Source organism: Globicephala melas, chromosome 5, assembly GCF_963455315.2.
Source record: "Globicephala melas chromosome 5, mGloMel1.2, whole genome shotgun sequence".
NCBI lineage: Eukaryota > Metazoa > Chordata > Mammalia > Artiodactyla > Delphinidae > Globicephala > Globicephala melas.
Window position 1 is genome coordinate 67,696,661 of NC_083318.1, and position 25,539 is coordinate 67,722,199.

At 34.9% G+C, this 25,539-nt stretch overlaps 1 protein-coding gene and 1 pseudogene across 2 annotated transcripts in view; one reads left to right on the forward strand and one right to left on the reverse strand.

Annotated features, from left to right (window-relative positions):
- The window catches only part of KCTD8 (potassium channel tetramerization domain containing 8), a 253,800-nt gene that overhangs the window by 110,192 nt on the left and 118,069 nt on the right, over positions 1-25,539 (reverse strand). The window lies entirely within an intron of this gene.
- On the forward strand, positions 5,194-6,520 carry LOC115865982 (dnaJ homolog subfamily A member 1 pseudogene; annotated as a pseudogene).

Genomic DNA, 25,539 nt, shown 5'->3' on the forward strand with positions numbered 1-25,539 from the left:
ATCTCTAGAGTTACAGCAGGTCATAATAAACATGATGGCCATGTGGTCATGTGGCCCCTGGGCTACAAATATCCTGAAGCAGGTCAGTCATTTGGCCTTGGTAGGGTACCTATAATCTTAAATGAAATTGGTCTCTAATTTGGTACTTTGTTTAATTTGAAGCAACAGTATTTCCTAGCTCACAATAAACTCCTCAATGAAAATTTTCTCCTCCTTGTTAATCCTTAGCAATGAGTTGGTTTGTCATTTATTTGTTCCATCTGTAAGTCAGATTCTGTCTAGAAGAATGACATATATCATTGATTAATCCATTTAATACAAAATTGTTATTGTTTATAGTTTACCAGGCACTGGTTTAGGTAATGAAGATATGCTAGGAGATGTAGATAAATAAATACCTATGAGACAAAGAGGTATAGACACAGGATCCTTTGGAACAGATATCTAATTTCTGACCTGAAAAGTATATCAGTTGTTTGCCTGGCAGAGATGTGAGGAAAGAAATTCCAATACAAAAACAACACCTGCAAAAGCCTGCAAGGAAACCTGCCAAAGTTAGGGAAATAAAGGTAGCTTCTCCTTCACGAAACAGAACGAACAAGGAAGGAGTCATGATAGATAGACAGGGCTGATGAAATAAACCAATGGCGAGATAAAAATGGTCATGTAAAATATGGTAAGCATTTTGGCCTAAATCAAACTGGGTTGTAGAAGAAAGAAAAATTTATAAATTCAAGAGAGCAGAAGATTAAATGGATAGGATCTAGTGTTTGATTGGATATAGTCAGTCGTGAAGATGGAGAATTAGTGATGTCATCCCAAGGTCTAGCTTGGGCACCCGGTGGGATGGAGTTCTCATTCATAATAAAGAAAGGCAAACTAGACAACAGTACCGGTTGCTTTGGGTTGGTGAGGTAAAGCACAGAGATTGTACATTCTATTTTGGAAATGTGTGTCTCAGATGATGTGAGACATACAAGTAGATGCAGCTGGTGGTAGTTAAGATATATTAGGCTGAAGTTCCAGAAGATATCTGGGTTGTTAATTCAGATTTGTAACCAGCAGAATATAGCTGAGATATGAAGCAGTCTGAGAAAGAATGGACAGAAAAGTAGTAAGAAAAAATGCAATGTCGTGGAAGTCAAGTAATAGGTTTTATTTTCTTAATTACATAAGTTATATGTTCCTTATAATCTGATCCAAGCAGTGAAGTGTGCATTAAGTAAGAAGTAAGTCCCATTTCCTTCACCAATGCAATCTCAATCCTCAGAAGCCTTTGGTGTGCATTACACCAGACGTTCATTACACCAGACATTCACCAGACATTCATATATATATTAGATTGTGCATATATTTCACTATCAGTTCATAGAGATATATGCTATTCTTTTTAATGACATCATATTCCATTGTATGAATATATCATGAGTAAATCATTTAAATTTTATATTTAAATGCTTATAATAGAAATAATTCAAGGACACTATGAAAAAAGTAATAAAAAATAAAACTAAAAACTTAAAATCTTCCTTCTCTACAACAGAATCGACCCCTGTTAGTTTTTTAGGCTATCTGGAGGTTGTTGCCAAGTATTACATTTAAAATTGTATTTTATAATCCACCAACTTTAGATTTCTATTACTCCTCACCTATAAAAGATGAAACATTTAGGAAATTTTTGCAACCTCTCATTTCTCTTCCCCTCTACATCTAAATCTTTGTTAGTTAATAATTTTAATTTCTTCTAGGGTTTGCATTTTTTATTTATTTATGTAACAGATTGTAATCTATTTTTCTTGAGTAACTTATCATTTTTAATATCATTTATTTTCCCTTAAATTACAAAAAGAGAAAATTAGCTACTTAGCTTTTCTTCCATTTCTCAAAAAATTTTGGCATAAATTATTTTAGGTTCCTAGCTTTTGCATTCTCTTCTATAAATATAAATTCTAAAAGTAATTTTATTTATTTCTATAGCTTAATACTAAAAATGTTTAACCACTGTACAGAATTTAATATATGATTATGTAAACTTTATATACCATAGACTCAAAATGTGGGATCGAACTCATAGTGATGTAAGATTATGTTATTTTAACTATTGTTTGTAGCTGCCTTTCCAACTTCTTTATAAGTATTTTTGTATTCCATATTGCCCTCCCTGCCCCCATTTTCGGTGGAGGTTTTTCTTTTTATTTCCCGGAATACTTCCTCCAGTGATTTTGTTTTTCACAAAGTAAATATGTATAGTGAAATTTCTGAGTCATTCTACTCCTGCAAAAGTGTGTATTTTAACTTCACATTTGATCAATAATATATTCAGATACAGAACTCTAGGTTCACAACATTTTCCCTCAGACTTGGAAAGCCATTGTTCTAGGTTCTGATGTTTCTCATGAGAAGTCTGATGTCTATCTGAGTGCCAATTCTTTGAAATCAACATATATTAACATAATTGCTTTGTTTCATTTCTTTTTGGATAAGTTTAGGATTTTCTCTTTAACCCTGATATTCTAAAGTTTTGCTCTTTTGGTTCTTTTCATTCATCTCGCTTAGTAATTAAAAACTTGTTTTTACCCATGTATTCAGAACATCAGATAAGGCAAATCAGTGTCTCTCTGTTCTCCCTCTAAAATTCCTTTTAGACATGCACTGGGCTTTTCTGATTTACTTTTCTTAATTATCCTCATAATTTTCATCTGTTTCTTTTTTGTCTAAATTCTGTCAGATTTCCTGATTTTTTTTTCCTGGATGATTTGTTGCTCTTTTTTAAGATAATTTCTTCCACCAGTACACCTTAACTATGTTCATTTTTACCACTCAGACTTTGTCTTTTTTTTATTTCCACAGTCATTTTTATAATTTATAAATAATCATTCGAATAGTTTAATTTACACCTAAATCTTAATAAGGACAATTACATTTAACTTTAAGTTTTCTTTCATTCTCTGAATTATCTCTAATCCTCCAGAGCTGATTTTTCTTTTAGTTTATCTTGGTTCTTGTCTTCTCTTTGGTGATGTTAATTTTTTTTCAGATGTCACATGTTCATTCATAAGTATAAGTGAAATACTATCTTAGCTAGTATAGTGGCTTAAATCTTTTTCTCACCAGTTATATATGTCTCTTCTAGGTGATAGCTCTCTTCAACTGGAAGATCAACTGCAATTGTCAGTATAAATATTTGGGCATGTCAACAGGTAATCTTCCTATAGGCTGCACAGATAAGAAACAGGACGTCAGACATCTACACTGCCAGAGGAAGGAGTAAGCAATTTGGCAGTGGAGACAGTCATTTTACTACTTGATGAAACTATATTTCTTTTCATTTCTCTCCTTGGTCTTTTGTGGATCTAGAGCAGAGGTTGACACAAGTAACACGATTTTAATGGAACTCAGCCATGCTCATTGGTTTAGGTACTATTTATGGTTGCTTTCATGCCAAGACAGAACTGAGTAGTTGCAACAGATTATATGGCCTGAAAGACTTGACTTACTATCAAGTCTTTTGTTAAGAAAAGTTTGGCAACTCCTTGTCTAGGGTATCCTTAAGCTCCATGATACTTCTTTCTCATCCTCAATGCACACTAGTAACTGTGCTCAGGTAGATCACTTTCTGTGTTTAAGAAAGAAATTCCAGTACTTATCTTTATGTTAAAAATACCAGTTGTTAGATACTTAGTTTACAATAGGAAGGGGGAAGAAAGTCATCTGTCTCAGGTATTCTAAAGGTGTTTACTTAATAAATTATCTGGTTGATTCCCAGTGGTCTTTGAATTTGTTGACTCTGAACCTGGAGCATCTCTGGACTTCCTTGGGAAGTCCTTGCTTATCCCTGATATCTACAGGATATTCTACATTTATCTTATGCTATCTTCTTTCTATATCCCAACTTTATGAAATTTCTGATTCATTACTGACATAAATTATTTCTTGTTATTATTGTAACTGTATTTAACTTCTGTTTTTGTGAAATTTCTGACTGATTTATAAAAGCTTTTGAAATAAGTGAGCTAGATTCTGGTGCTCAAGCTGTCATCTGGTACATGAAACTCCAAAGAAGAAAGTTTTACAAGAAGTAATAATCAATATTGCTAAATACTGCTGAGAATTCAAGTGAGATGTGGGGGAAAAGTGGCTCTAGACATAGAAACAAGGAGGTCATTGGTTACCTTGTAGGTAGTAGGTTAAGTAGAATAGTGGGGGAAGAGGGCAGAGAGCAGTAGCTTGGGGAATGATTGAGATTTCAAGAAGTAGATACACATACAACTTCCTGGTGTTTGATTGTAAGGGAGAGGAGAGATATAGGTCAGTGTGTGACCAGGAAAGTATGATTAAATTGTGGACTCATGTTTGCTTCTTTATGGTTATGGTTTATGTTTATGGCTGCTTTTCCTTTTTAAGATTAAAGTGAATACATCATCTTTAAAATCCAGTGAAAAAAAGTTTGAAACAGAAAAACATTTTATTTGAAGAAAGAATAAGGAAAGGAGGGGGTTTAATTTATGAAATGTGTCCTTGAACAGGCAGAAAAGAGTAGAATCCTGGGTAGAGATGCACGAATTCACTTTAGATAAGATGGTAGACAGAAGGAGAGGAGGGAAGAGCAGTGTGATACAGTCTAGAAATCGATAGCAGTAAGTCACAAAGGTTTTCATCCTTATTACTTTTAGTTTCTATGTGAGGAACCAGCTGGGAATGTGTGTTATGTGTTAGCTAGCCCTGGAAATTCAGAGAGGGTTGGAATAGCTGCCATAGATAATGAAGAGAGAAGAACTCAAAGAACACTGAACTACTGAGGAAGCATTAAGGATCCAACTGAGGGTGGGCACCACTCTTTTAATACAAGCTTCAGTTTGTAATTTTCTATAACAGCTTTCAGCACTCTGAATAAGGGTGCAGAAGAAGCACACAGCTAGATTTATCCAGAGTCAGGGTTTTACCCAGTAAAGAACCAGGAGATTTGCAAAACACTAACTGAAATTTCACCACGATGCTTAAGATGAATAGGAAGGAAGTAAAAATAGGAGGTGACATGGAGAAAACGTAGAGGATTTAGGGACTGCATACTTTTGTGGTTAAAAATGCATGACAGTGTAAAAACATGGAGTGAGAGAGTTGCAGGGAAAGATGCTGTGACTACAGAGTCAATTTTTAAATTTAAAATAATAGCGGCTACAAAAGACAACGGCTGCGGCGCTCCAGGCGGAACTTTCCAGAACGCTCGGTGAAAAAGCGGAGGAGCGGCGGCTGCCCGAGCTGCGCACGGCAACGCGCTCCTTCCCGCTCCCCCACACCAGCATCGTCCCTCTCACCGGCTGTAGGAAATGGTGAAAGAAACCACTTATTATGATGTTTTGGGGGTCAAACCCAATGCCACCCAAGAAGAATTGAAAAAGGCTTACAGGAAACTGGCCTTGAAGTACTACCCTGATAAGAATCCAAATGAAGGAAAGAAGTTTAAACAGATTTCTCAAGCTTATGAAGTGCTCTCTGATGCAAAGAAAAGGGAATTATATGACAAAGGAGGAGAGCAGGCAATTAAAGAAGGTGGAGCAGGTGGCGGTTTGGGCTCCCCCATGGACATCTTCAATATGTGTTTTGGAGGAGGAGGCAGGATGCAGAGAGAAAGGAGAGCCAAAAATGTTGTGCATCAACTCACAGTAACCTTAGAAGATTTATATAATGGTGCAACAAGAAAACTAGCTCTGCAAAAGAATGTGATTTGTGACAAATGTGAAGGCCGAGGTGGTAAGAAAGGAGCAGTAGAGTGCTGTCCCAATTGCCGAGGTACTGAAATGCAAATAAGAATTCATCAGATAGGACCTGGAATGGTTCAGCAAATTCAGTCTGTCTGCATAGAGTGCCAGGACCATGGGGAGCGGATCAGTCCTAAAGATAGATGTAAAAGCTGCAATGGAAGGAAGATAGTTGGAGAGAAGAAAATTCTAGAAGTTCATATTGACAAAGGCATGAAAGATGGCCAGAAGATAACATTCCATGGTGAAGGAGACCAAGAACCAGGACTGGAGCCAGGAGATATTATCATCGTTTTAGATCAGAAGGACCATGCTGTTTTTACTCGACAAGGAGAAGACATTTTCATGTGTCTGGACATACAGCTGGTTGAGGCATTGTGTGGCTTCCAAAAGCCAATATCTACTCTTGACAACCGAACCATAGTCATCACTTCTCATCCAGGTCAGATTGTCAAGCATGGAGATATCAAGTGTGTGCTAAATGAAGGCATGCCAATTTATCATAGACCAATGAAAAGGGTCGCCTAATCATTGAATTTAAGGTAAACTTTCCTGAGAATGGCTTTCTCTCCCCGGATAAACTCTCTTTGCTGGAAAAACTCCTACCTGAGAGGAAGGAAGTAGAAGAGACTGATGAAATGGACCAGGTAGAACTAGTGGACTTCGATCCAAATCAGGAAAGATGGCGCCATTAAAATGGAGAAGCACATGGGGATGGTGAACATCATCCTCGGGGTGGTGTTCAGTGTCAGACCTCCTAATGGGGCCAGTGAATAACACTCACTGCTGGCATTTTATTTGCAGTAGTGACTGAGTGAAGGACTAGAATCATAATATGCTCACTACTTGCTATTGTTTGTTTTAATATTCAACTATAGTAGTGTTTTAAAAGTTAAATGAAGAATAAACTCAAATATAAAAGCTCTGACTTTGCCCTGTATGTATGATGACTTCAGTGTGCAAGATAAGTTTAATACTTGTAAAAACTACTTTAAAAAATTTCCCCTAGCATTTGTTAGGCCATACTTTGTAACTGATTTCAGCTATGTACATGGAATAGCTTAGACTGAAATGCCAGGTATATGTATTGGCTTCAGTGTATGACCCTTAATTGCTAAGCTATGAAGTTAAAATTGTATTTAACTGGCAGTCAGACAAAGAATTTGTAGAAAAGTGTTGGTCTGTATAGTGGTATTAAGTGGGATTCATTGTGATGCCTCTGCATTTATTCTATTGCCTCAACTGTTACTTGAAGATGGCATGCTATATAATTTAGCCTGTGGTATCAGTGATAGAAATGATACCTTTCTAAAGAAGGGGTTTATCATATAACATGCTGCTTCTTGAGGGCTTGCACTTGTAGGATTGCATTCCCTTCTGCTGTGCCATCTTTTTTTTAATATATCTAGCTATTGGTCCTGGTTACTTTTTTTTTTTCTTCCTTCTCTTTGGACCACAGTAAGCCTTAGAGTAGTCACTTCTGGAGCAGGGTAACTTAGAGGTTAGAGTAATGAGCAGTAATTTGCATGTATGAGTTAGGAAGGTGTTTTGCAGGTATGTTACAGGCTTACTTTAAACCATTTAACTTATGCTCCAAAGTAAATGTAATTTAATGTTGGTAGAATAGCAAATTATGAATAGCTTTAATTCTGTGTTTAAAGTCATATGTTCACAAGCTTAAATCTGGATATCAGAATTTAAGCAATTCTTGAAATGTATGAATGTCTCCTTAATATACTGATTCAAAAGCAAAAAATAAATAAATAAGATAAAATAATAGAGATAATGCACTCCTGTGCCATGATCTTCTTATAGATAAATTTCTAGTTAAATTCTCACTTCAAATTGAAGACCTATTATTTAATTCCTCTCAGAGATGAGAAAATCAAGTATAAGAACAGTAACTTGCAAAGGTTTACACAATGCCAAAAACTGATGGACCTGAAATTTGAAAAGTATAGCTGTTTGTAAAATCAATCCTATATTCTTCACGTTCTCCCTGTGCCTCAATGATATTTCCAATGAGAAGTGGACCAGTAGAGAATGACACTCCTATGCCCTGTTCCCAAAGAGCATCAAGTCCTGCAGCAAGTTACTCTTATCCGCTCCTATATTTTATGTCTATCCTTTCATACACAATTTCACATAAAGAAAATGATCCCTTTGTGAAAATGTTTGGGCACTCCAGATCTGGAGGGAATTTTTTATTTGCAACTAGGTTTTTTTAAAAGGCACTTAGAAAAGGATATTTCAGAATTTTCTTCAGTAGAAATCCACTTTAGATTCTGGTATTGCCTTAAATTATAAGAATACATGTTATGATTCAGATATATAGCTATGCCTAGTCACTGGTACCTTTTCCCTGTAAATATTATGAAATAAGACTTCATACATTTTGGTGGTGTAGAGAGAATCACTGAAAAATAGACCTCACCCAATAAAGTATTTTTACTTTGGAAGCATAATTACAGCCTTAGAAAACTCTGCTAGAATTCATTTTCAGGAAAAGTTTTGCAATTGAAAGACTGGATGCACAACAGTAAAGCAGCAGTTGTGTGTGAGAAAATGGAGCCAAGGTTATTGAATCTATAATAAATCCCTATGCAATGGTGACTGCAAGAATGGAAGAGAGAGAAATGAAACAAAATCCATTATTCCTGATTCTAAGAAAAGCCCATCAATACCTCCTCTTTTCTAATGTACCTTGTTTAAGACATTTTAAGAAGGCAAGCAAAAGGACAAGATTAGAGTGACAGGAGAAGCCTGATAGTGGAAGCAGGGGCCTCACAAAATGGCATTTCCAGATGAATCTGCACATGCTGTTCTTCATGCCTAGAATCTGCTCCTTGCAATGCTCATGCTCCATTTCTTCTATTTGTGTTCCAAAAGTGCCATGTGCTCACAGCAGCCTTCATCAACCTCCCTGGGTAAACACTTCCTACCCTGTTTTGCCTATCACTTCACTCTGTACCGATTTCCTTCAAAGTATTTATCATAATACCTGTTTTACTTGTACTTTTTATTCTCACTTTCTGTCCTCTCTTTAACCCCTATTTTTTACTGTATGAGTGATTAGATCAGGATCAAGGCTGTTTTATGCACAATTTCCCACCATGAACCTTGTATATAGTATGTACTTGATTATCTTTTGCTGATTTAATTAATTAATCTGCCATCCTCATCTTTATGACAACAGTCTTCCAAAGGCTTACTGTAAGATTCACTTCGTCACTCAGGTTTGTATTTGAGTGCAGGCAACAGAGACTTTACAGTGGCTTGTCCAAAGGATATAGCTGTTTCACTTTATTTTTTCACGTAACAAAGTGCTCAGAGGTAAGTAGTAGTTCAGGAAAGGTGTGGCAACTCCATATTACCATTGTCCTAAAATCCTTTGATTTTTCTGTTTTCCCAGCCTTAGCATTCTGCAAGAGGGATTGGAAAATGTGTTTTTTGCTTGTTGGGAATATTGTAAAAAATATCAGTGTTCTGTTCATAAGAAATAAGTCTGAGAGAAGAATTAATAGTCCCTTTATACACACTAGAATGCCTCCTGGTTGATATATAACAACAACAAAAAATCATCATCACATGATCTGTATCACCCCAGCAGGCATAATCAGCTATAGAGACTGTTCTATACAGGAAACAAAATCTTTATCAGAGAAGGTCTAGAGAATACTGAGTTAAAATGAAGAGAGGTAGATAAATGAGATAACAATGGAATGGAAGGATAAGACAGCCTGATGTATACATATTCACTTTAGGGATGGCTTGTCCAATGAGATAGGAATATTCAAAGTTTGTTGAAAAAGGCACCTTCTTCTCTAGACCATATTCAAATTGACACAGTCAAATCAGTTCTAGGACCCTCTCTTTTCTATACTTCATTTTCTGACTAAATCCTTTCTTAAGGGCATATTCTTTCGATATTTTACTATATGAAATTAAATTAAATTTAGTCTTATAATTCAAGAAGTTGGTATTTCTCTTTAGGGCAACTTTGTATATCTCTGAGCTGATCTACTATGTGTTGACTTCAAAGTTTAACTCTCAGAAAACAATTTCATTCTCATTTTTTCCCAAGTGCTCCTGAGACATTTCAGCATAGTCATAAAATATTGACAACGGATATATGTAGTAGACAATACCTAGTGTGCAATCTTAAAATTGAGTAATAAATATTCATCATAAAATATCTTTCAAAGTTTGCTTAATTAACTATTCCTTCAATTGCCCCTTAGGCTGGATAATTGTCCCCAATAGTATTTTAGGAATAAAGGTTCTTCTGCTAATGTCCAATATTGATACTGGTTTCCCCTTGGAGACTTTTGGTAAATATATTATTTTCTTAACCTAAGAATTGTTAACATTTCTGAATGTGTGATTGCTTAACAGTTTACCAATTTATTCTCTTTTTAAGTGTAAGGGTTTGGAATCTGAATGGTCCAATTTGAGGCTGGCTTTACAATACTAACTGTGATTTTAGGCAACTCACTTGACATCCCTAAACTTGATTTTCTCCATCCAGTGATACATCTGCCCAGCTATCATACAAAATTGTTTAAAAAATCAGATTACATAGGCATGAGAAAAAAGTAGGATGGAAGGAACGATCTTGGTTAAGGCAAGAGTTTCTAAGTGTTGCTTAACTAAATTTCTACAATTCTGGAAGAAAGAACTTTAAATACAATTGTCTGTTTGAATATAGCCAATGCAGATCTCTAGCCACAATTGCCTCTTTGGAGGGTTGCAAAGAGTTTGGATATATAAGCTGAGATACCTCAGATGTGTGTATGTAAGGCCCCTGAAAATACAGAAGGAATTCAAGGTAAAGAGAATAGTTCAAAAACTGTAGGGGGGAGGGTGTGAGGGCAAGCTCTCCTAGCACTGCCATCTTCTAGAATAGAACTCTGAGGCATCTAATAATTATAAATTGAAACCTGGCATTCTAGTTTTTATGAAACTATATTAGTCAAGGTACAAAGGTAAAACCTGTTTTATTTAATAATTTACTAATTCGATATACAATTTAAAATATTCATACATATAGTATATATTCTTGTCCCATACCTGCAAATGTTATTAGCAGCTGGCTTAAATCTTAATCTCTCCCTATACCTAAGAAATATTTATAAATAGCCCTACAGAAGGAGGTGTATCTTCATCTCCTTAATTCATGCAGTATATAATCAATCCAGTGTTACATGGCACGAGACATCCAAAACAGGGCAGAAAGAAACTTGTAGAGATATAAGATATACATTTCATCTGCTTCAAACACTGGTGAGGTGGGAAAAATCTAGACTCAAGGCATAACTTCTCAAGATGTAATCTCTAAATATACAGGAAAAAAAATGTGAACAAGGCAACCACTGTGCAAATGACCAGGCAGGAGATGTGCTCTAAAGTATTCAGTTTGAAATGCATATCCCTTGTATGCCATTGCTCCTCTGCTATGTTCACAACTTTATATTGTTCTGGGGTTTTGTGTGTTCGATTCATTGAGTAAATTGGGCATATTCTATGTGTGATGAGCCTTTTGTATATTTTTAACATTCGACACTTCATATTTTGGGTCATTTTTACCCTCAGGAACAACAGCATAGCACCAATCACACTACGATTAAACATGATTTTGTATGTGTGTGTGTGCGCACGTGTGTGTGTGTGTGTGTGTGTGTTTCAGTAGCTGTCTATCACCTAGATTAATTTTTTCTAAAAAAACAAGATTCTATTTTGTGCGATATGTCTTTAACCTCTATGGGTTTAGAATTACGATTAAACCAGTCTGATTTGATGAAAGTGATTACTTAAATCCCTCAGAATATAAAAACTTCAGGCCTATTCCCATACATTTTACTTACAGGGTTTGGGACCTGAATTACCGAGATAATTGCCTTCACTCTTCACTGTATTTGTCTAAACAATTTAAAACTTAAGCACCATTTTTCACATTTTAGCTAATCTTATTTTTTTTTTGTATAAAACAGGTTGTGTCTTTCTTCCTCAGCTTTATGCCCTATTTGTTTGTCTAGTTACTTTTCTCCCTACTTGTTATTTACTACGGATGGCCATGGATGATATTCCTGTCTTTCTAATATCTGAACATTTTAAAGCAAGCTGTTTTCCAGAAAGATTCCCATGCATGAGTAACAAGTATTCTGACAGTGAAATTAAACACCTCATATTGTTCATCCCTTTATTCTTCCAAATGAGAAAACTAACCTTGTTATGTAAGAAGTCATTACTTCATCTACTCATCAGCTGTTTCTGACATGCTCCAGTTGGCTCTCAGTTTGTAAATAAAATTACACAAGAATGAAAATGAAGACTGTTTCAGAGCATTTTCAAGGAAGATTTGTTCCTTTAATGGGCTCTTTGCTGAAAGATATGGTTTTAATTTGTGAGAAAATAAAAGTGCAGTTCAAACAAGTGAAGCATACAAAGTCAGGGGTCAAAAGACTTTCTTATTTTTTATAGGAAGAAGTTCAACCTCCATATGAAGTGAAATCACAAGCACAACTTTTGCTGTGATTTCTCTCTTAACAGTTTGGGCAATTCATCGAAAAACAATTTAAAATTTAGTCTGGCTTATATCAGTTTTTCATACATATTAGTTTCAGAATCCAATATTTTTTCCAAGTAAAGTATTAAGCACATTAAGTTCAGCCTCACCATTTCTATTTTCTCGTAATTATAGGTCTCTGTTTTACTTTTTCTGGCAAATAAAATATTTCCTAATTAATACACCAGGTTGATAAAGAATGTTTGCATAATGTGCTCCACAGTAGCTCTGGTTGCAAGAGATTTTACAAATATTTGAGCTGAGAGCAAACCCTAAGGATACAGTGAAATAATCAAGGCTCAGAAAGAACACAAGAGTCTGAGATAAAGTTACTTATTATTATCATTAATATTATAATTAGTATTATTTTATTTAAATACTTACAGAGGTAGGAATTAAGAAAACACAGTCTCCGGAGACAGACTTTCTGTACTCACATGCCAGCTTCACCACTACCTAGCTGTTTAGCTGTGCAATCTTGGGCAGTTACTCAGCATATCTATGCCTTGATAGCCTCATGTGTTGAATGGGGCCAGGGTTGGGGAGCGGTAAATAAAGTAGGTCGTAACTCATATAGGCGTTGTGAAGATTTAATGATTCATTACAAACTGTAATCATTTCCTGAACACTTGCTTTGCTTCAGACACTATTCTAAGCAATTTATAATCCCCAAAGTTTGTAACTTTAAGTTTTAAAATATTAATTTTGAAAGCTCATTGGCAATTTATACACTCCTTCAGGGATATTTCTTTTATAGGAAAATAAAGTAATGCCACTATCTCATATCAACTAATAATTTAACAGTTTTACTAATATTTAACTGTCCTACATATTGTCTTCATTTTCAAATACAAATACATAAAAAATAGATTTATTGGTTGTAGATGGCACTCTGCACAAAGCATCAACATAAAAATAAACCACATAGTTGCTAAATTTGTTGATGACAATGGCAACCATGTTGTAATTGACTTATCTTTAAAGTTTTCCTAACATCTACTAAATGTCTTATTCTGACTCCAGCAAACATATTTGAATTAGAGAGAGATCTTTGCACAACTGAGAACTGCATGACCACTTTGTTAATATATACTCTGGTAAATCCAATGATATGGTCCTACTACATGATTCTTCTCTTAGCTTCTAGCAATTTTCTCATGGAAGGCATCCATAAAATATATTGATATTATTATGCATAGTAAGAACTCATTAAAAATAAATTTAGATGATTTTCCATTAACTATTCTGTGCTAGCAAAGACCATGAGAATCAAGCTGCTAAATAATCAGTGGCATCCTGAGAGTTGCTTTTAAGTTTCAACAAATAGTAGATGTGGCTGAACTCAGCTAGGGGAAATAGTTCCAGCTTTTATTCAGTCTAATCTTAACTACCCGCAAGTTACTTTGGAAAATCCATTAATCTTCAGAGAGCTCTGAGATTTACTTCATTACTGACTGTCAGTAGAAACTGAGTTCGCCCATCACTCCCTGGCAGCTAAGGAGTAAAGAAAAAAGAGAACTGGGTTCTCGTCCCCATCCTATAGCCACTTAGTTGATATATTGTACAAGTCACTTATGGTCCCAGGGCTTTTGTATTTCCATCTACATATTGACACTGAAATATCTCTCTTAAAATCTTGCTAACTGTTTGGATACTGCGTAGGTACCATAAGAACCAGAGTGTTCCTTTTGGAACATTACATCAGATAAGTAAATATTACTTTAAGGTCTTATGCTAATTAATGGGTTTCAATAGTTTTAAGGATAAATTCTCTACTTTTTGTTTTTCAAGATAGAAAACAATTTTGCTATTTTTTCTTCTAAAATCTGTCTTATTTAAAACATGTGTAGATACCAAAAATGTCATTCACAAATTAATTGCATTTCTGGCAAAGATGAAGTTTTGTAGGTAATATTCTGAAAACTTTGAGAAAAAGTCACCTCTCCCATTTTACATGTTTCTTTCTTTTTCTTTTTTTTTTTTTTTCGGTACGCGGGCCTCTCACTGTTGTGGCCTCTCCCGTTGCGGAGCACAGGCTCCGGACGCGCAGGCTCAGCGGCCATGGCTCACGGGCCCAGCCGCTCCGCGGCATGTGGGATCTTCCTGGACCGGGGCACGAACCCATGTTCCCTGCATCGGCAGGCGTACTCTCAACCACTGAACCATCAGGGAAGCCCCTCACTGCCATTTTTGAGTAGAAAAATTCACTGTTCATCTTTCATCTTCCTTGTTGATTTGGAGATAGCAATTTACAGAAGCAAACTACAGAAATATATATATATATATATATATAGAGAGAGAGAGAGAGAGAGAGAGAGAGAGAGAGAGAGAGAAAGAGAAAGACTGACAGACAGAAAGACAGAGACAGAGAGGGATGGAGAGAGAAAAGGCAACCCTACAAGAATCCATGCAAATAACTGTTTCATTCTGAGACCGATTTTTCAAAAGCCTGAAATAAGTCACAAATGATAAAGAGTTATTATACAGTTACTCCACAGAAACTAATGGATACCCTCAAGTAAAACAGGCCAAATTTCTCTCAGATCATCATGCTTTGACAGGTATAAAGTTTAATGCAATATGTGAAAAGAAACACTCTAAGGAGTCAGAAGACCTAAATTTCACTGACTGTTCAATTAATTTCTAGCTACACAATCTCCAGTAAGTCACATCATCTAAATTTCAATATTCTTTTTTTTGGAGTATAATTGCTTTACAATGTTGTGTTAGTTTCTGCTATACAATGAAGTGAATCAACTATATGTACACCTATATTCCCTCCCTCTTGGACCTCCCTCCCACCCCCTCATCCTGCCCATCTAGGTCATCACAGAGCACCGAGCTGAGCTTCCTGTGCTTTATTGCATGTTTCCGCTAGCTATCTATTTTACGCATGGTAGTGTATATATGTCAATCCTAATCTCCCAATTCGTCCTACCCTCCCCTTCCCACCCTACGTCCACATGTCCGTTCTCTACATCTGCATCTCTATTCCTGCCCTGCAAAAAGGTTGATCTGTACCATTTTTCTAGATTCCACATATATGCATTAATATGCGATATTTGTTTTTCTCTTTCTGACTTACTTTACTCTATGAAAGACTCTAGGTCCATTGACATCTCTACAAATGACCCAATTTCATTCCTTTTTAAGGCTGAGTAATATTCCATTGTATATATGTACCACATCTTCTTTATTCATTCATCTGTCATTGGACATTTAGGTTGTTTGCATGTCCTGGCTATTGTAACTAGTGCTGCAATGAACATTGGGGTACATGTGTTCTTTTGAATTATGGTTTTTTCAGGGTATATGCCCAGTAGTGGGATTGCTGGGTCACATGGTAGTTCTATTTTTAGTTTTTTAAGGAACCTCCATACTGTTCTAGAAGGACTTGGAGTAGATCAACTAGAGTTTTTCGAACTAGTCTTCTTAACAGTCGACTTTTTCAAACACAGTCTGTACAGTACATGTCTAACAGATGACAGTGGATCTGCTCTGTTGGAATGAAGATGAGAGAAACATGGTCCAGTAACTTCAGCCTGATCTGTCACACATGGCTATTATACAAATACCTTAAACATTGTTTCAAATCAATTATCTCCACTTCTAAAAGTTATTCATCACAAGTCTATGAATTTCAGTCTTTGAACACAGAAGAGAATGGAATATTAGTCAATAGTTTTATTCTCAGTGGAATCACACAGCATAGGTGCTTAACAAATGGTTATTGACTTGAATGCCTTTATCTGTAATTCTACCTTATATTTATGTACTATTTTACTTCTTACAAAGAACTTCCACAGTTTCTCATTCTCTCATTTGCTTTTGCCACTTATGAAGTAGGCAAGACAAGTATAAATAAAAGAGGAGATTCTTTCTTACTGTATTCATCTTTCTCTTTAAAAAAATCTCAGTAGTTAGGAAAAGACAAATCCATCATACTAATTCCATCTTGAATGATTATATTTTTATCAGACCACACAGCACACATATCCCATATTCATATCACTCTTTCAAAAATGCCTTTTGTTTTATATGAGAGGCCAGCGATTCTCTTCCTTGGCACTATTGACATTTGGGGTTGGATAATTCTTTGTTGAGGGATGCTATCCTGTGAACTATAGCATGTTTACTGGCATCCCTGGTCTTTACCCTCTACATACTTTTTAAATTTCCCCAGTTGCTACAACTGAAAATGTCTTCAGATGTTGTCAAATATCCCCTAGGAAGCAAAATCTTCTCCAGTAGAGAGCCACTTGGTAGACAAACACTGAGACTAAATGTAATGATGGATTCATTTCAATATGCCTGCCATATTTTCAACTATTTGCACAACTGAATAGAGAACAATGCCATTCTTCGTTGTTGTTGTTGTGGTTAAATGGCCCACATAACCAACTGAATCCACTGAAGCCTTCTCATTTTACCCATATGGAGACAGTGGAATGAGTACCTCATAAGACATGTGGGTAATTTATTAGACCTTGGAAGACACTGTATCTCTTCATTGATATTGAAGATAGAGACAGGAAATCTAATACAGAGCCCAGGAAAGATGTGAGTTCTAAAATGAATATTATGACTCTAATTATATAGAACAGCAGACTGTATAGAAAATATCATATGCTTAAATAAGTCACCAGTAAATTAAGGGAAGCCTTTTATTGGAAATATTCTGAATAAAAACCTGTGCTACTGTATTAAAGACATAACTCAATACTTCTCAAATACTGTGCTTTACCCATATCCTCCCAGGGACGCACAGCAGTAATTCAATTGTCAAAGGTAGAGCTGAGCACAAGCTGGGTGTAACTAAGGTCAAGTGTTCAGTTAATACTTAAGGACAATACATAACTGACAGTCCTTCAAGGAAGACCGTGATGACTACTCGAAACTGACCCCATCACTCATCCACTTCTCCACACATTTATTAAATGATCACTTTATCTGATAATATGTAAGAGATCAGAAAATAAAGATAATATAGCAGCTGAGCTAAAGATGTGATGTATGGAGGTGAATGAGACTGATGATATGGAGATGGACAGTCGTTTGACAGAAAAGTTTTAAAAATAAAATGCAAAAACATAAGGCAAATCCAAATGTAAAAAGGAGTAGTGGCTATATTATTAATTGCCAAAGAAATTAAAGGAAAGAAAGTCGATCACTTTATATATTTAAAAATTAATATGCATAGAAAGATCTAATATTCATAATCTTTTATACACTAAAAAGGTATCATCAAAATATATGGTGCAAAGACTATTAGAAGTGTGAGAAAAACTGAAAAAAATGCAACTCTAAATAGCACTACCAATTTATTGTCAATTAAGAAGGCAGAAATTAGGGCAGAATTTGAAGAATAGAATTAATACAGTTGAGTTAACAGCTACAGTGTATTCAACTTAGCACTCTACAGAGAGATATTATACTTTTTATTCCAATAAGCCACTGAACATTTTTAAAAAGTCACTCAATACATTAGGTGTCTACTACATGCCAGGCACTCTCCTAGTAACTGGAATACAGCAAAGAACAAAAGGAAAAATTCGCTTCATCATGAAGCATACATTTTGTTGCACTAAGCCACCAAGAAACCTTCAATAAATTCCAAAGTAGAAATTGTACAAGACATTTTCTAACCACAGCATAGTATAAGAAGAAATTAAATTCGACATGTTCAAACAAAACCCTCACCAGGCTTTTTGTTCTTTCTTTGTACTAAATGTTCATGTTCATGACAATTTTACCTAGTAATACAAGTTCTAGAAGTTTATCCTAAGAAAATAATGAGATATGGGCACACAGTTTTATTTGCAAGGATATTTGCCAAGGCATTAACTATATTAATGAAAGCCATAGGGTTTGAATTGTAAATTTATGGAAAAAATTTCAATCAACCATATGATGTAATAATATGCAAACTTTTAAAATATAGGTTTGAGGAGAATATACAATAATATGAGAAACTTCTTAAACATAAGAATTTTAAAAATCCAGAATGTGCTCTAATGTATACAGTCTGATCACAAAAGAATAAAACATCAAAATGAAAACCATAAATATTTGGAACTGGGGGCATGAAATAAATAAATACACATTGGAAATTTTGAAATACTTTGCTCAATTGCTTTATAATCAAAGTGAAATCCAAACATACAACTGCAGATTACCTAGAATACAACCAAAATGAGGATAACATATATCAAAAATTTTTAAACACTAACACATAATAGGCAAATTAGAAAAATGATTAATTTTTCATCAGCCAAGGGATAATACCATGAAAATAAGGTTTTAGATAACAAAAGTATTCAAATGGACAATTAAATACAATAATTGGTTCTGGCAAAAGATTTTTTAATGCTCTATCTAGAAAGCACAAATAAAGTTAGCAATAAAAATGTACATATAACACATATGAACTATTGATATTTGAAAAATATGATATTATGTACCAGTCTATGCTAACAGAGTTGATTATCTCAATGAAATGGAAAATTATTTTTAAGTGAAATACTTAACAAGAACAAGTAAGCAAACAGAAATTCTGAAAACCATGAAAAGACCACTAGTCACAGAAGACATTTTAAAAATAAGAAAGGATCTTCTGCAAGAATGACAGTTTTATTAGTGAATTGAGAATTATTAGTGAATTTGTTATGCTTTCCAGACCAGACAGTACCTGTTACAGGTGCAATATAGATATAGATACAAGAAAAATGATAGTCTTTTAGAGAATGGAAAAGAAGGAAAGCATCTCCTGATTCAATGAGAAGATTATAACCTCAAAGGACCTCTGAACACAACAGAAGAAATTACTGAAGATTTATAAAACAAAATTTTAAATGTTTGAATAAAGTATTAGTGAATTGAATTGAATAGTAAAACAATAATGAAAAATACCAATAAGGATTCATCTCACAAATATGAAATGGCTTAATATTAGACTCTCTAATAAACTAACATATCAATAAAACAAACAAGAAAAAATATCATCTTCATAGAATTGAAAATTTATCTGGTAATTTTCATTATTACTCAATTACACAATCAGTAACAAAACATACCTCCTTAAAGTCAAGAAGCATGTCATACTTAAATAGAGAGCATTTTATTTATTTCCATTCATGGTGAGTCAATGAAGGCACACACACCAAAATCAGAACCCCCAAACTGTTGTTGTTTCTGGGCTATAAAACAACAACAAAACATGAAACATAAATAAAAATTATAATTATAAGAGAAAGTGTGACTATTTACAAAATATCAACTAAAAATTAGAGATACAACATATTCAAATGGCTGAGAAGATAGAAGTGAAAAACTACATTCTGTTACAGCAGGAAAAGAAAATATATAAACAATCATAACATCATAAAATTAAAATATCCCAAGCAATAAATGTGTGACATCTACTTGGAGAAATCTACATAAGTTAATTAGGAGATATAAAAAGAACTGATGAGCACTTTGTTAAAAAAGAAAAGAATAAAATTATATGTCCAAGCCGAAACTTTGCAAGCCAGAAGGGAGTGGCAGGACATATTTAAAGTGATGAAGGGAAAAACTTACAACCAAGATTACTCTACCCAGCAAGGATCTCATTCAGATTCAATGGAGAAATTAAAACCTTTACAGACAAGCAAAAGTTAAGAGAATTCAGCACCACAAAACCAGCTTTATAACAAATGCTAAAGGAACTTCTCTAGGCTGAAAACACAAGAGAAGGAAAAGACCTACAAAAACAAACCCAAAACAATTAAGAAAATGGTAATACGAACATACATATCGTTAATGACCTTAAATGTAAATGGATTAAATGCTCCAATCAAAAGACATAGACTGGCTGAATGGATACAAAAACAAGACCCATACATATGCTGTCTACAAGAGACCCACTTCACAACTATGGGCACATACAGACTGAAAGCGAGGGGATAGAAAAATATATTCCACGCAAATGAGATCAAAAGAAAGCTGGGGGGGGGGGGGCTTCCCTGGTGGCGCAATGGTTGAGATTCCGCCTGCCGATGCAGGGGACGCGGGTTCGTGCCCCGGTCCGGGAGGATCCCACGTGCCGCGGAGTGGCTGGTCCTGTGGGCCATGGCCACTGAGCCTGTGCATCCGGAGCCTGTGCTCCGCAACGGGAGAGGCCACAACAGTGAGAGGCCCGCATACAGCAAAAAAAAAAAAAAAAAAGAAAGAAAGCTGGAGTAGCAATTCTCCTATCACACAAAATAGACTTTAAAATAAAGACTGTTACAAGAGACTAAGAAGGACACTACATAACGATCAAGGGATCAATCCAAGAAGAATATACAATAATTGTAAATATTTATGCCCCCAACATAGGAGCACTTTAACACATAGGGCAAATGCTAACAGCCATAAAAGGAGAAATTGACAGTAACACAATAATATTAGGGGATTTTAACACCCCACTTTCACCAATGGACAGATCAACCAAAATGAAAATAAATAAGGAAACACAAGCTTTAAATGACACAGTAAACAAGATGGACTTAATTGATATTTATAGGACATTCCATCCAAAAACAACAGAATACACTTTCTTCTCAAGTGCTCATGGAACATTGTCCAGGATAGATCATATCTTGGGCCATAAATCAAGGCTTGGTAAATTTAAGAAAATTGAAATTGTATCAAGTATCTTCTCTGACAACAATGCTATGAGACTAGATATCAATTACAGGAAAAAATCTGTAAAAAATACAAACACATGGAGGCTAAATAATACACTACTAAATAACCAAAATATCACTGAAGAAATGAAAGAGTAAATCAAAAAATACATAGAAACCAATGACAATGAAAACACAGCGACCTAAAACCTATGGGATGCAGCAAAAGGGAGTTCTAAGAGGGAAGTTTATAACAATACAATCCTACCTCAATAAACAAGAAACATCTCAAATAAGCAACTTAACCTTACACCTAAAGCAATTAGAGAAAGAAGAACAAAAAAAACCCAAAGTTAACAGAAGGAAAGAAATTATAAAGATCAGATCAGAAATAAACGAAAAAGAAATGAAGGAAACAATAGCAAAGATCAATAAAACTAAAAGCTGGTTCTTTGAGAAGATAAAATTGATAAACCACTACCAGACTCATCAAGAAAAAAAGGGAGAAGACTCAAATGAATAGAATTAGAAATGAAAAAGGAGAAGTAACAACTGACACTGCAGAAGTACAAAGAATCATGAGGGATTACTACAAGCAACTATATGCCAATAAAATGGAAAACCTGGAAAACTAGACAAATTCTTAGAAAAGCACAACCTTCTGAGACTGAACCAGGAAAAAACAAAATATAAACAGACCAACCACAAGCACTGAAAATGAGATTGTGATTAAAAATTTTCCAACAAACAAGAGGCCAGGACCAGATGGCTTAACAGGCAAATTCTATCAAACATTTAGAGAAGAGCTAACACCTATCCTTCTCAAACTCTTCCAAAATATAGCAGAGGGAGGAACACTCCCAAACTCATTCTATGAGGCCACCACCACCCTGATACAAAAACCAGACAAAGATGTCACAAAAAAAGAAAACTACAGACCAATATGACTGATGAAATACATGCAAGAATCCTCAATAAAATACTAGCAAACAGAATCCAACAGCACATTAAAAGGATCATACAATCATGATCAAGTGGAGTTTATCCCAGGAATGCAAGGATTCTTCAATATATGCAAATCAATCAATGTGATACACCATATTAACAAACTGAGGGAGAAAAACTACATGATCATCTCAACAGATGCAGAAAAAGCTTTCAACAAAATTCAAAACCCATTTATGACAAAAACTCTCCAGAAAGTAGGCATAGAGGGAACTTACCTCAACATAATAAAGACCATATATGACAATCCCACAGTAAACATCATTCTCAATGGTGAAAATCTGAAACCATTTCCTCTAAGATCAGGAGCAAGACAAGATTGTCCACTCTCACCACTATTATTCAACACAGTTTTGGAAGTTTTAGCCACAGCAATCAGAAAAGAAAAGGAAATAAACGGAATCCAAATGGGAAAAGAAGAAGTAAAGCTGTCACTGTTTGCAGATGACATGATACTATACACAGAATATCCTAAAGATGCTACCAGAAAACTACTACAGTTAACCAATGAATGGGGTAAAGTAGCAGGGTACAAAATTAATGCACAGAAATCTCTTGCATTCCCATACACTAATGAGGAAAAATCTGAAAGAGAAATTAAAGAAACACTTCCATTTACCATTGCAACAAAAAGAATAAAATACCTAGGAATAAACCTACCTAAGGGGGAAAAAGACCTGTAAGCAGCAAACTAAAAGACACTGATGGAAGAAATTAAAGATGATACAAACAGATGGAGAGATATACCATGTTCTTGGATTGGAAGAATCAACATTGTGAAAATGACTATACTACCCAAAGCAATCTACAGTTTCAATGCAATCCCTATCAAACTACCAATGGCATTTTTCACAGAACTAGAACAAAAAAATTTCACAATATGTATGGAAAAACAAAAAACCCCGAATAGCCAAAGCAATCTTGAGAAAGAAAAACGGAGCTGGAGGAATCAGGCTACCTCACTTCAGACTATATTACAAAGCTATAGTAATCAAGACAGTATGGTACTGGCACAAAAACAGAACTATAGATCAATGGAACAGGATAGAAAGCCCAGAGATAAACCACGCACATATGGTCACCTTATCTTTGATAAAGGAGGCAAGAATATACATTGGAGAAAAGGTAGCCTCTTCAATAAGTGGTGCTGGGAAAACTAGATAGCTACATGTAAAAGAATGAAATTAGAACACTTCCTAACATCATACACAAAAATAAACTCAAAATGGATTAAAGACATAAATGCAAGGCCAGACACTATAAAACCCTTAGAGAAAAACCTAGGAAGAACACTCTTTGAGAAAAATCACAACAAGATCGTCTTTGACCCATCTCCTAGAGAAATGGAAATAAAAATAAAAGTAAACAAATAGGACCTAATGAAACCTAAAAGCTTTTGCATAGCAAAGGAAACCATAAACAAGACAAAAAGACAACCCTCAGAATGGGAGAAAATATTTGCAAATGAAGCAACTGAGAAAGGATTAATCTCCAAAATATACAAGCAGCTCATGCAGCTCAATATCAAAAAAAAACAAACAACCCAATCCAAAAATGGGCAGAAGACCTAAATAGACAATCCTCCAAAGAAGATATACAGATTGCCAACAAACACATGAAAGGATGCTAAACATCACTCATCATTAGATAAATGCAAATCAAAACTACAATGAGGTATCATGTCACACCCGTCAGAATGGCCGTCAACAAAAAATCTACAAACAATAAATGCTGGAGAGGTGCGGAGAAAATGGAACCCTCTTGCACTGTTGGTGGGAATGTAAATTGATACAGCCACTATGGAGAACAGTATGTAAGTTCCTTAAAAGACTAAAAATAGAACTACCATGTGACCCAGCAATACCACTACTGGGCATATACCCTGAGAAAACCATAATTCAAAAAGAGTCATGTACCACAATGTTCATTGCAGCACTATTTACAATAGCTTGGACATGGAAGCAACATAAGTGTCCTTTGATCAATTAATGGACAAAGAATATGTGGCACATATATACAAAGGAATATTACTCAGCCATAAAAAGAAATGAAATTGTTATTTGTAGTGAGGTCGATGGACCTAGAGTCTGTCATACAGAGTGAAGTAAGTCAGAAAGAGAAAAAGAAATATGCTAACACATATACATGGAATCTAAATAAGAAAAAAAATGTTTCTGATGAACCTAGGGGCAGGACAGGAATAAAGATGCAGACGTAGAGAATGGACTTGAGGACTTGGGGAGGGGGAAGGGTAAGCTGGGATGAAGTGAGAGAGTAGCATTGACATATATACACTACCAAATGTAAAATAGATAGCTAGTGGGAAGCAGCCGCATGGCACAGGGAGATCAGCTTTGTGCTTTGTGACCACCTAGAGGGGTGGGATAGGGAGGATGGGAGGGAGATGCAAGAGGGAGGGGATATGAGGATATCTGTAGACATATAGCTGATTCACTTTTTTATACAGCAGAAACTGACACAACATTGTAAAGCAATTATACCCCAATAAAGATTAGAAAATATTATATGTCCACTCTGTATATCAAAAGAAACTTAAAAACTTAAAATAAATGGTACATAAATCTCTAAATAAGAAGTGTTTTTATCTTTAAAAAGGATTGAAGAAACGATAATTGAAAACCAATTCAATAAAATGACAAAAGGGAAAATATTTAGAGTAATGATGCCAAAATATGAATTAATTTAGGAAAGGATCTGAACTAAAATGTCATAAAGAAGAAACACACATAAGAAATACAAACTTCTAAAATGTTCAATATAACTAATAATAAATTATAAAGGAAAGCAAATTACAGATTAATTAATCTAACTTTAATGAACTAATCAGAGGGATTTTTTAAAGTATACATTTTGAATAGGATTTTTAGTGCAAGGAAACGCAGAGAAGATGGTTAAGCAAATAATTCTTACTTATAATATAAAAATCTCTCTTCATAAGACCTTAAATACTCACAAGAAAACAAAGCAGATAAATAGCTATCTGAGGCCTTTTTTGAATAAGGAAGCACATTCTGAATTTAAATGAGGAAAAATGGGATTTTTTCCTATTTTTAACTCCCTTGCATGGCAGGGAAATTTAGATTTTGAAGGCAAGGAAACAGGTTAGAATCTTGAATCTATAGTTTAAATGCTGGGTAACATTGAACCTCATTGACTTTATCTCCAAAAGGGAGATATTACCTGCCCAATTTACCTAGCGGGATTGTTTTAAGACCAAGTATAATGTAGAAATGTATAGCTAACAAAGTGATTACTAGTTGTGATACAGTCTTCTTTAAAATTTTCAAAGGTTACTTTTTTTAAATTTGAAGTATATTTACTATAATTCATGTTTTATTTATTGAGGAAAGAAGAAACACAACCTATCAATACATACACAAGAAGAGCTTTGGGGATTCATGTTGGGTGTATAGAGGAAAGATCCCTCAAATTGCAAAAGGAATTTTAAAGGTTGTATTAATGATTATTCCAGAGTGTTTAGGATCCCTAACAAAATACCCAAACATTTAAGAACAAGAGAAAAAACTGTTTTAAATGTACC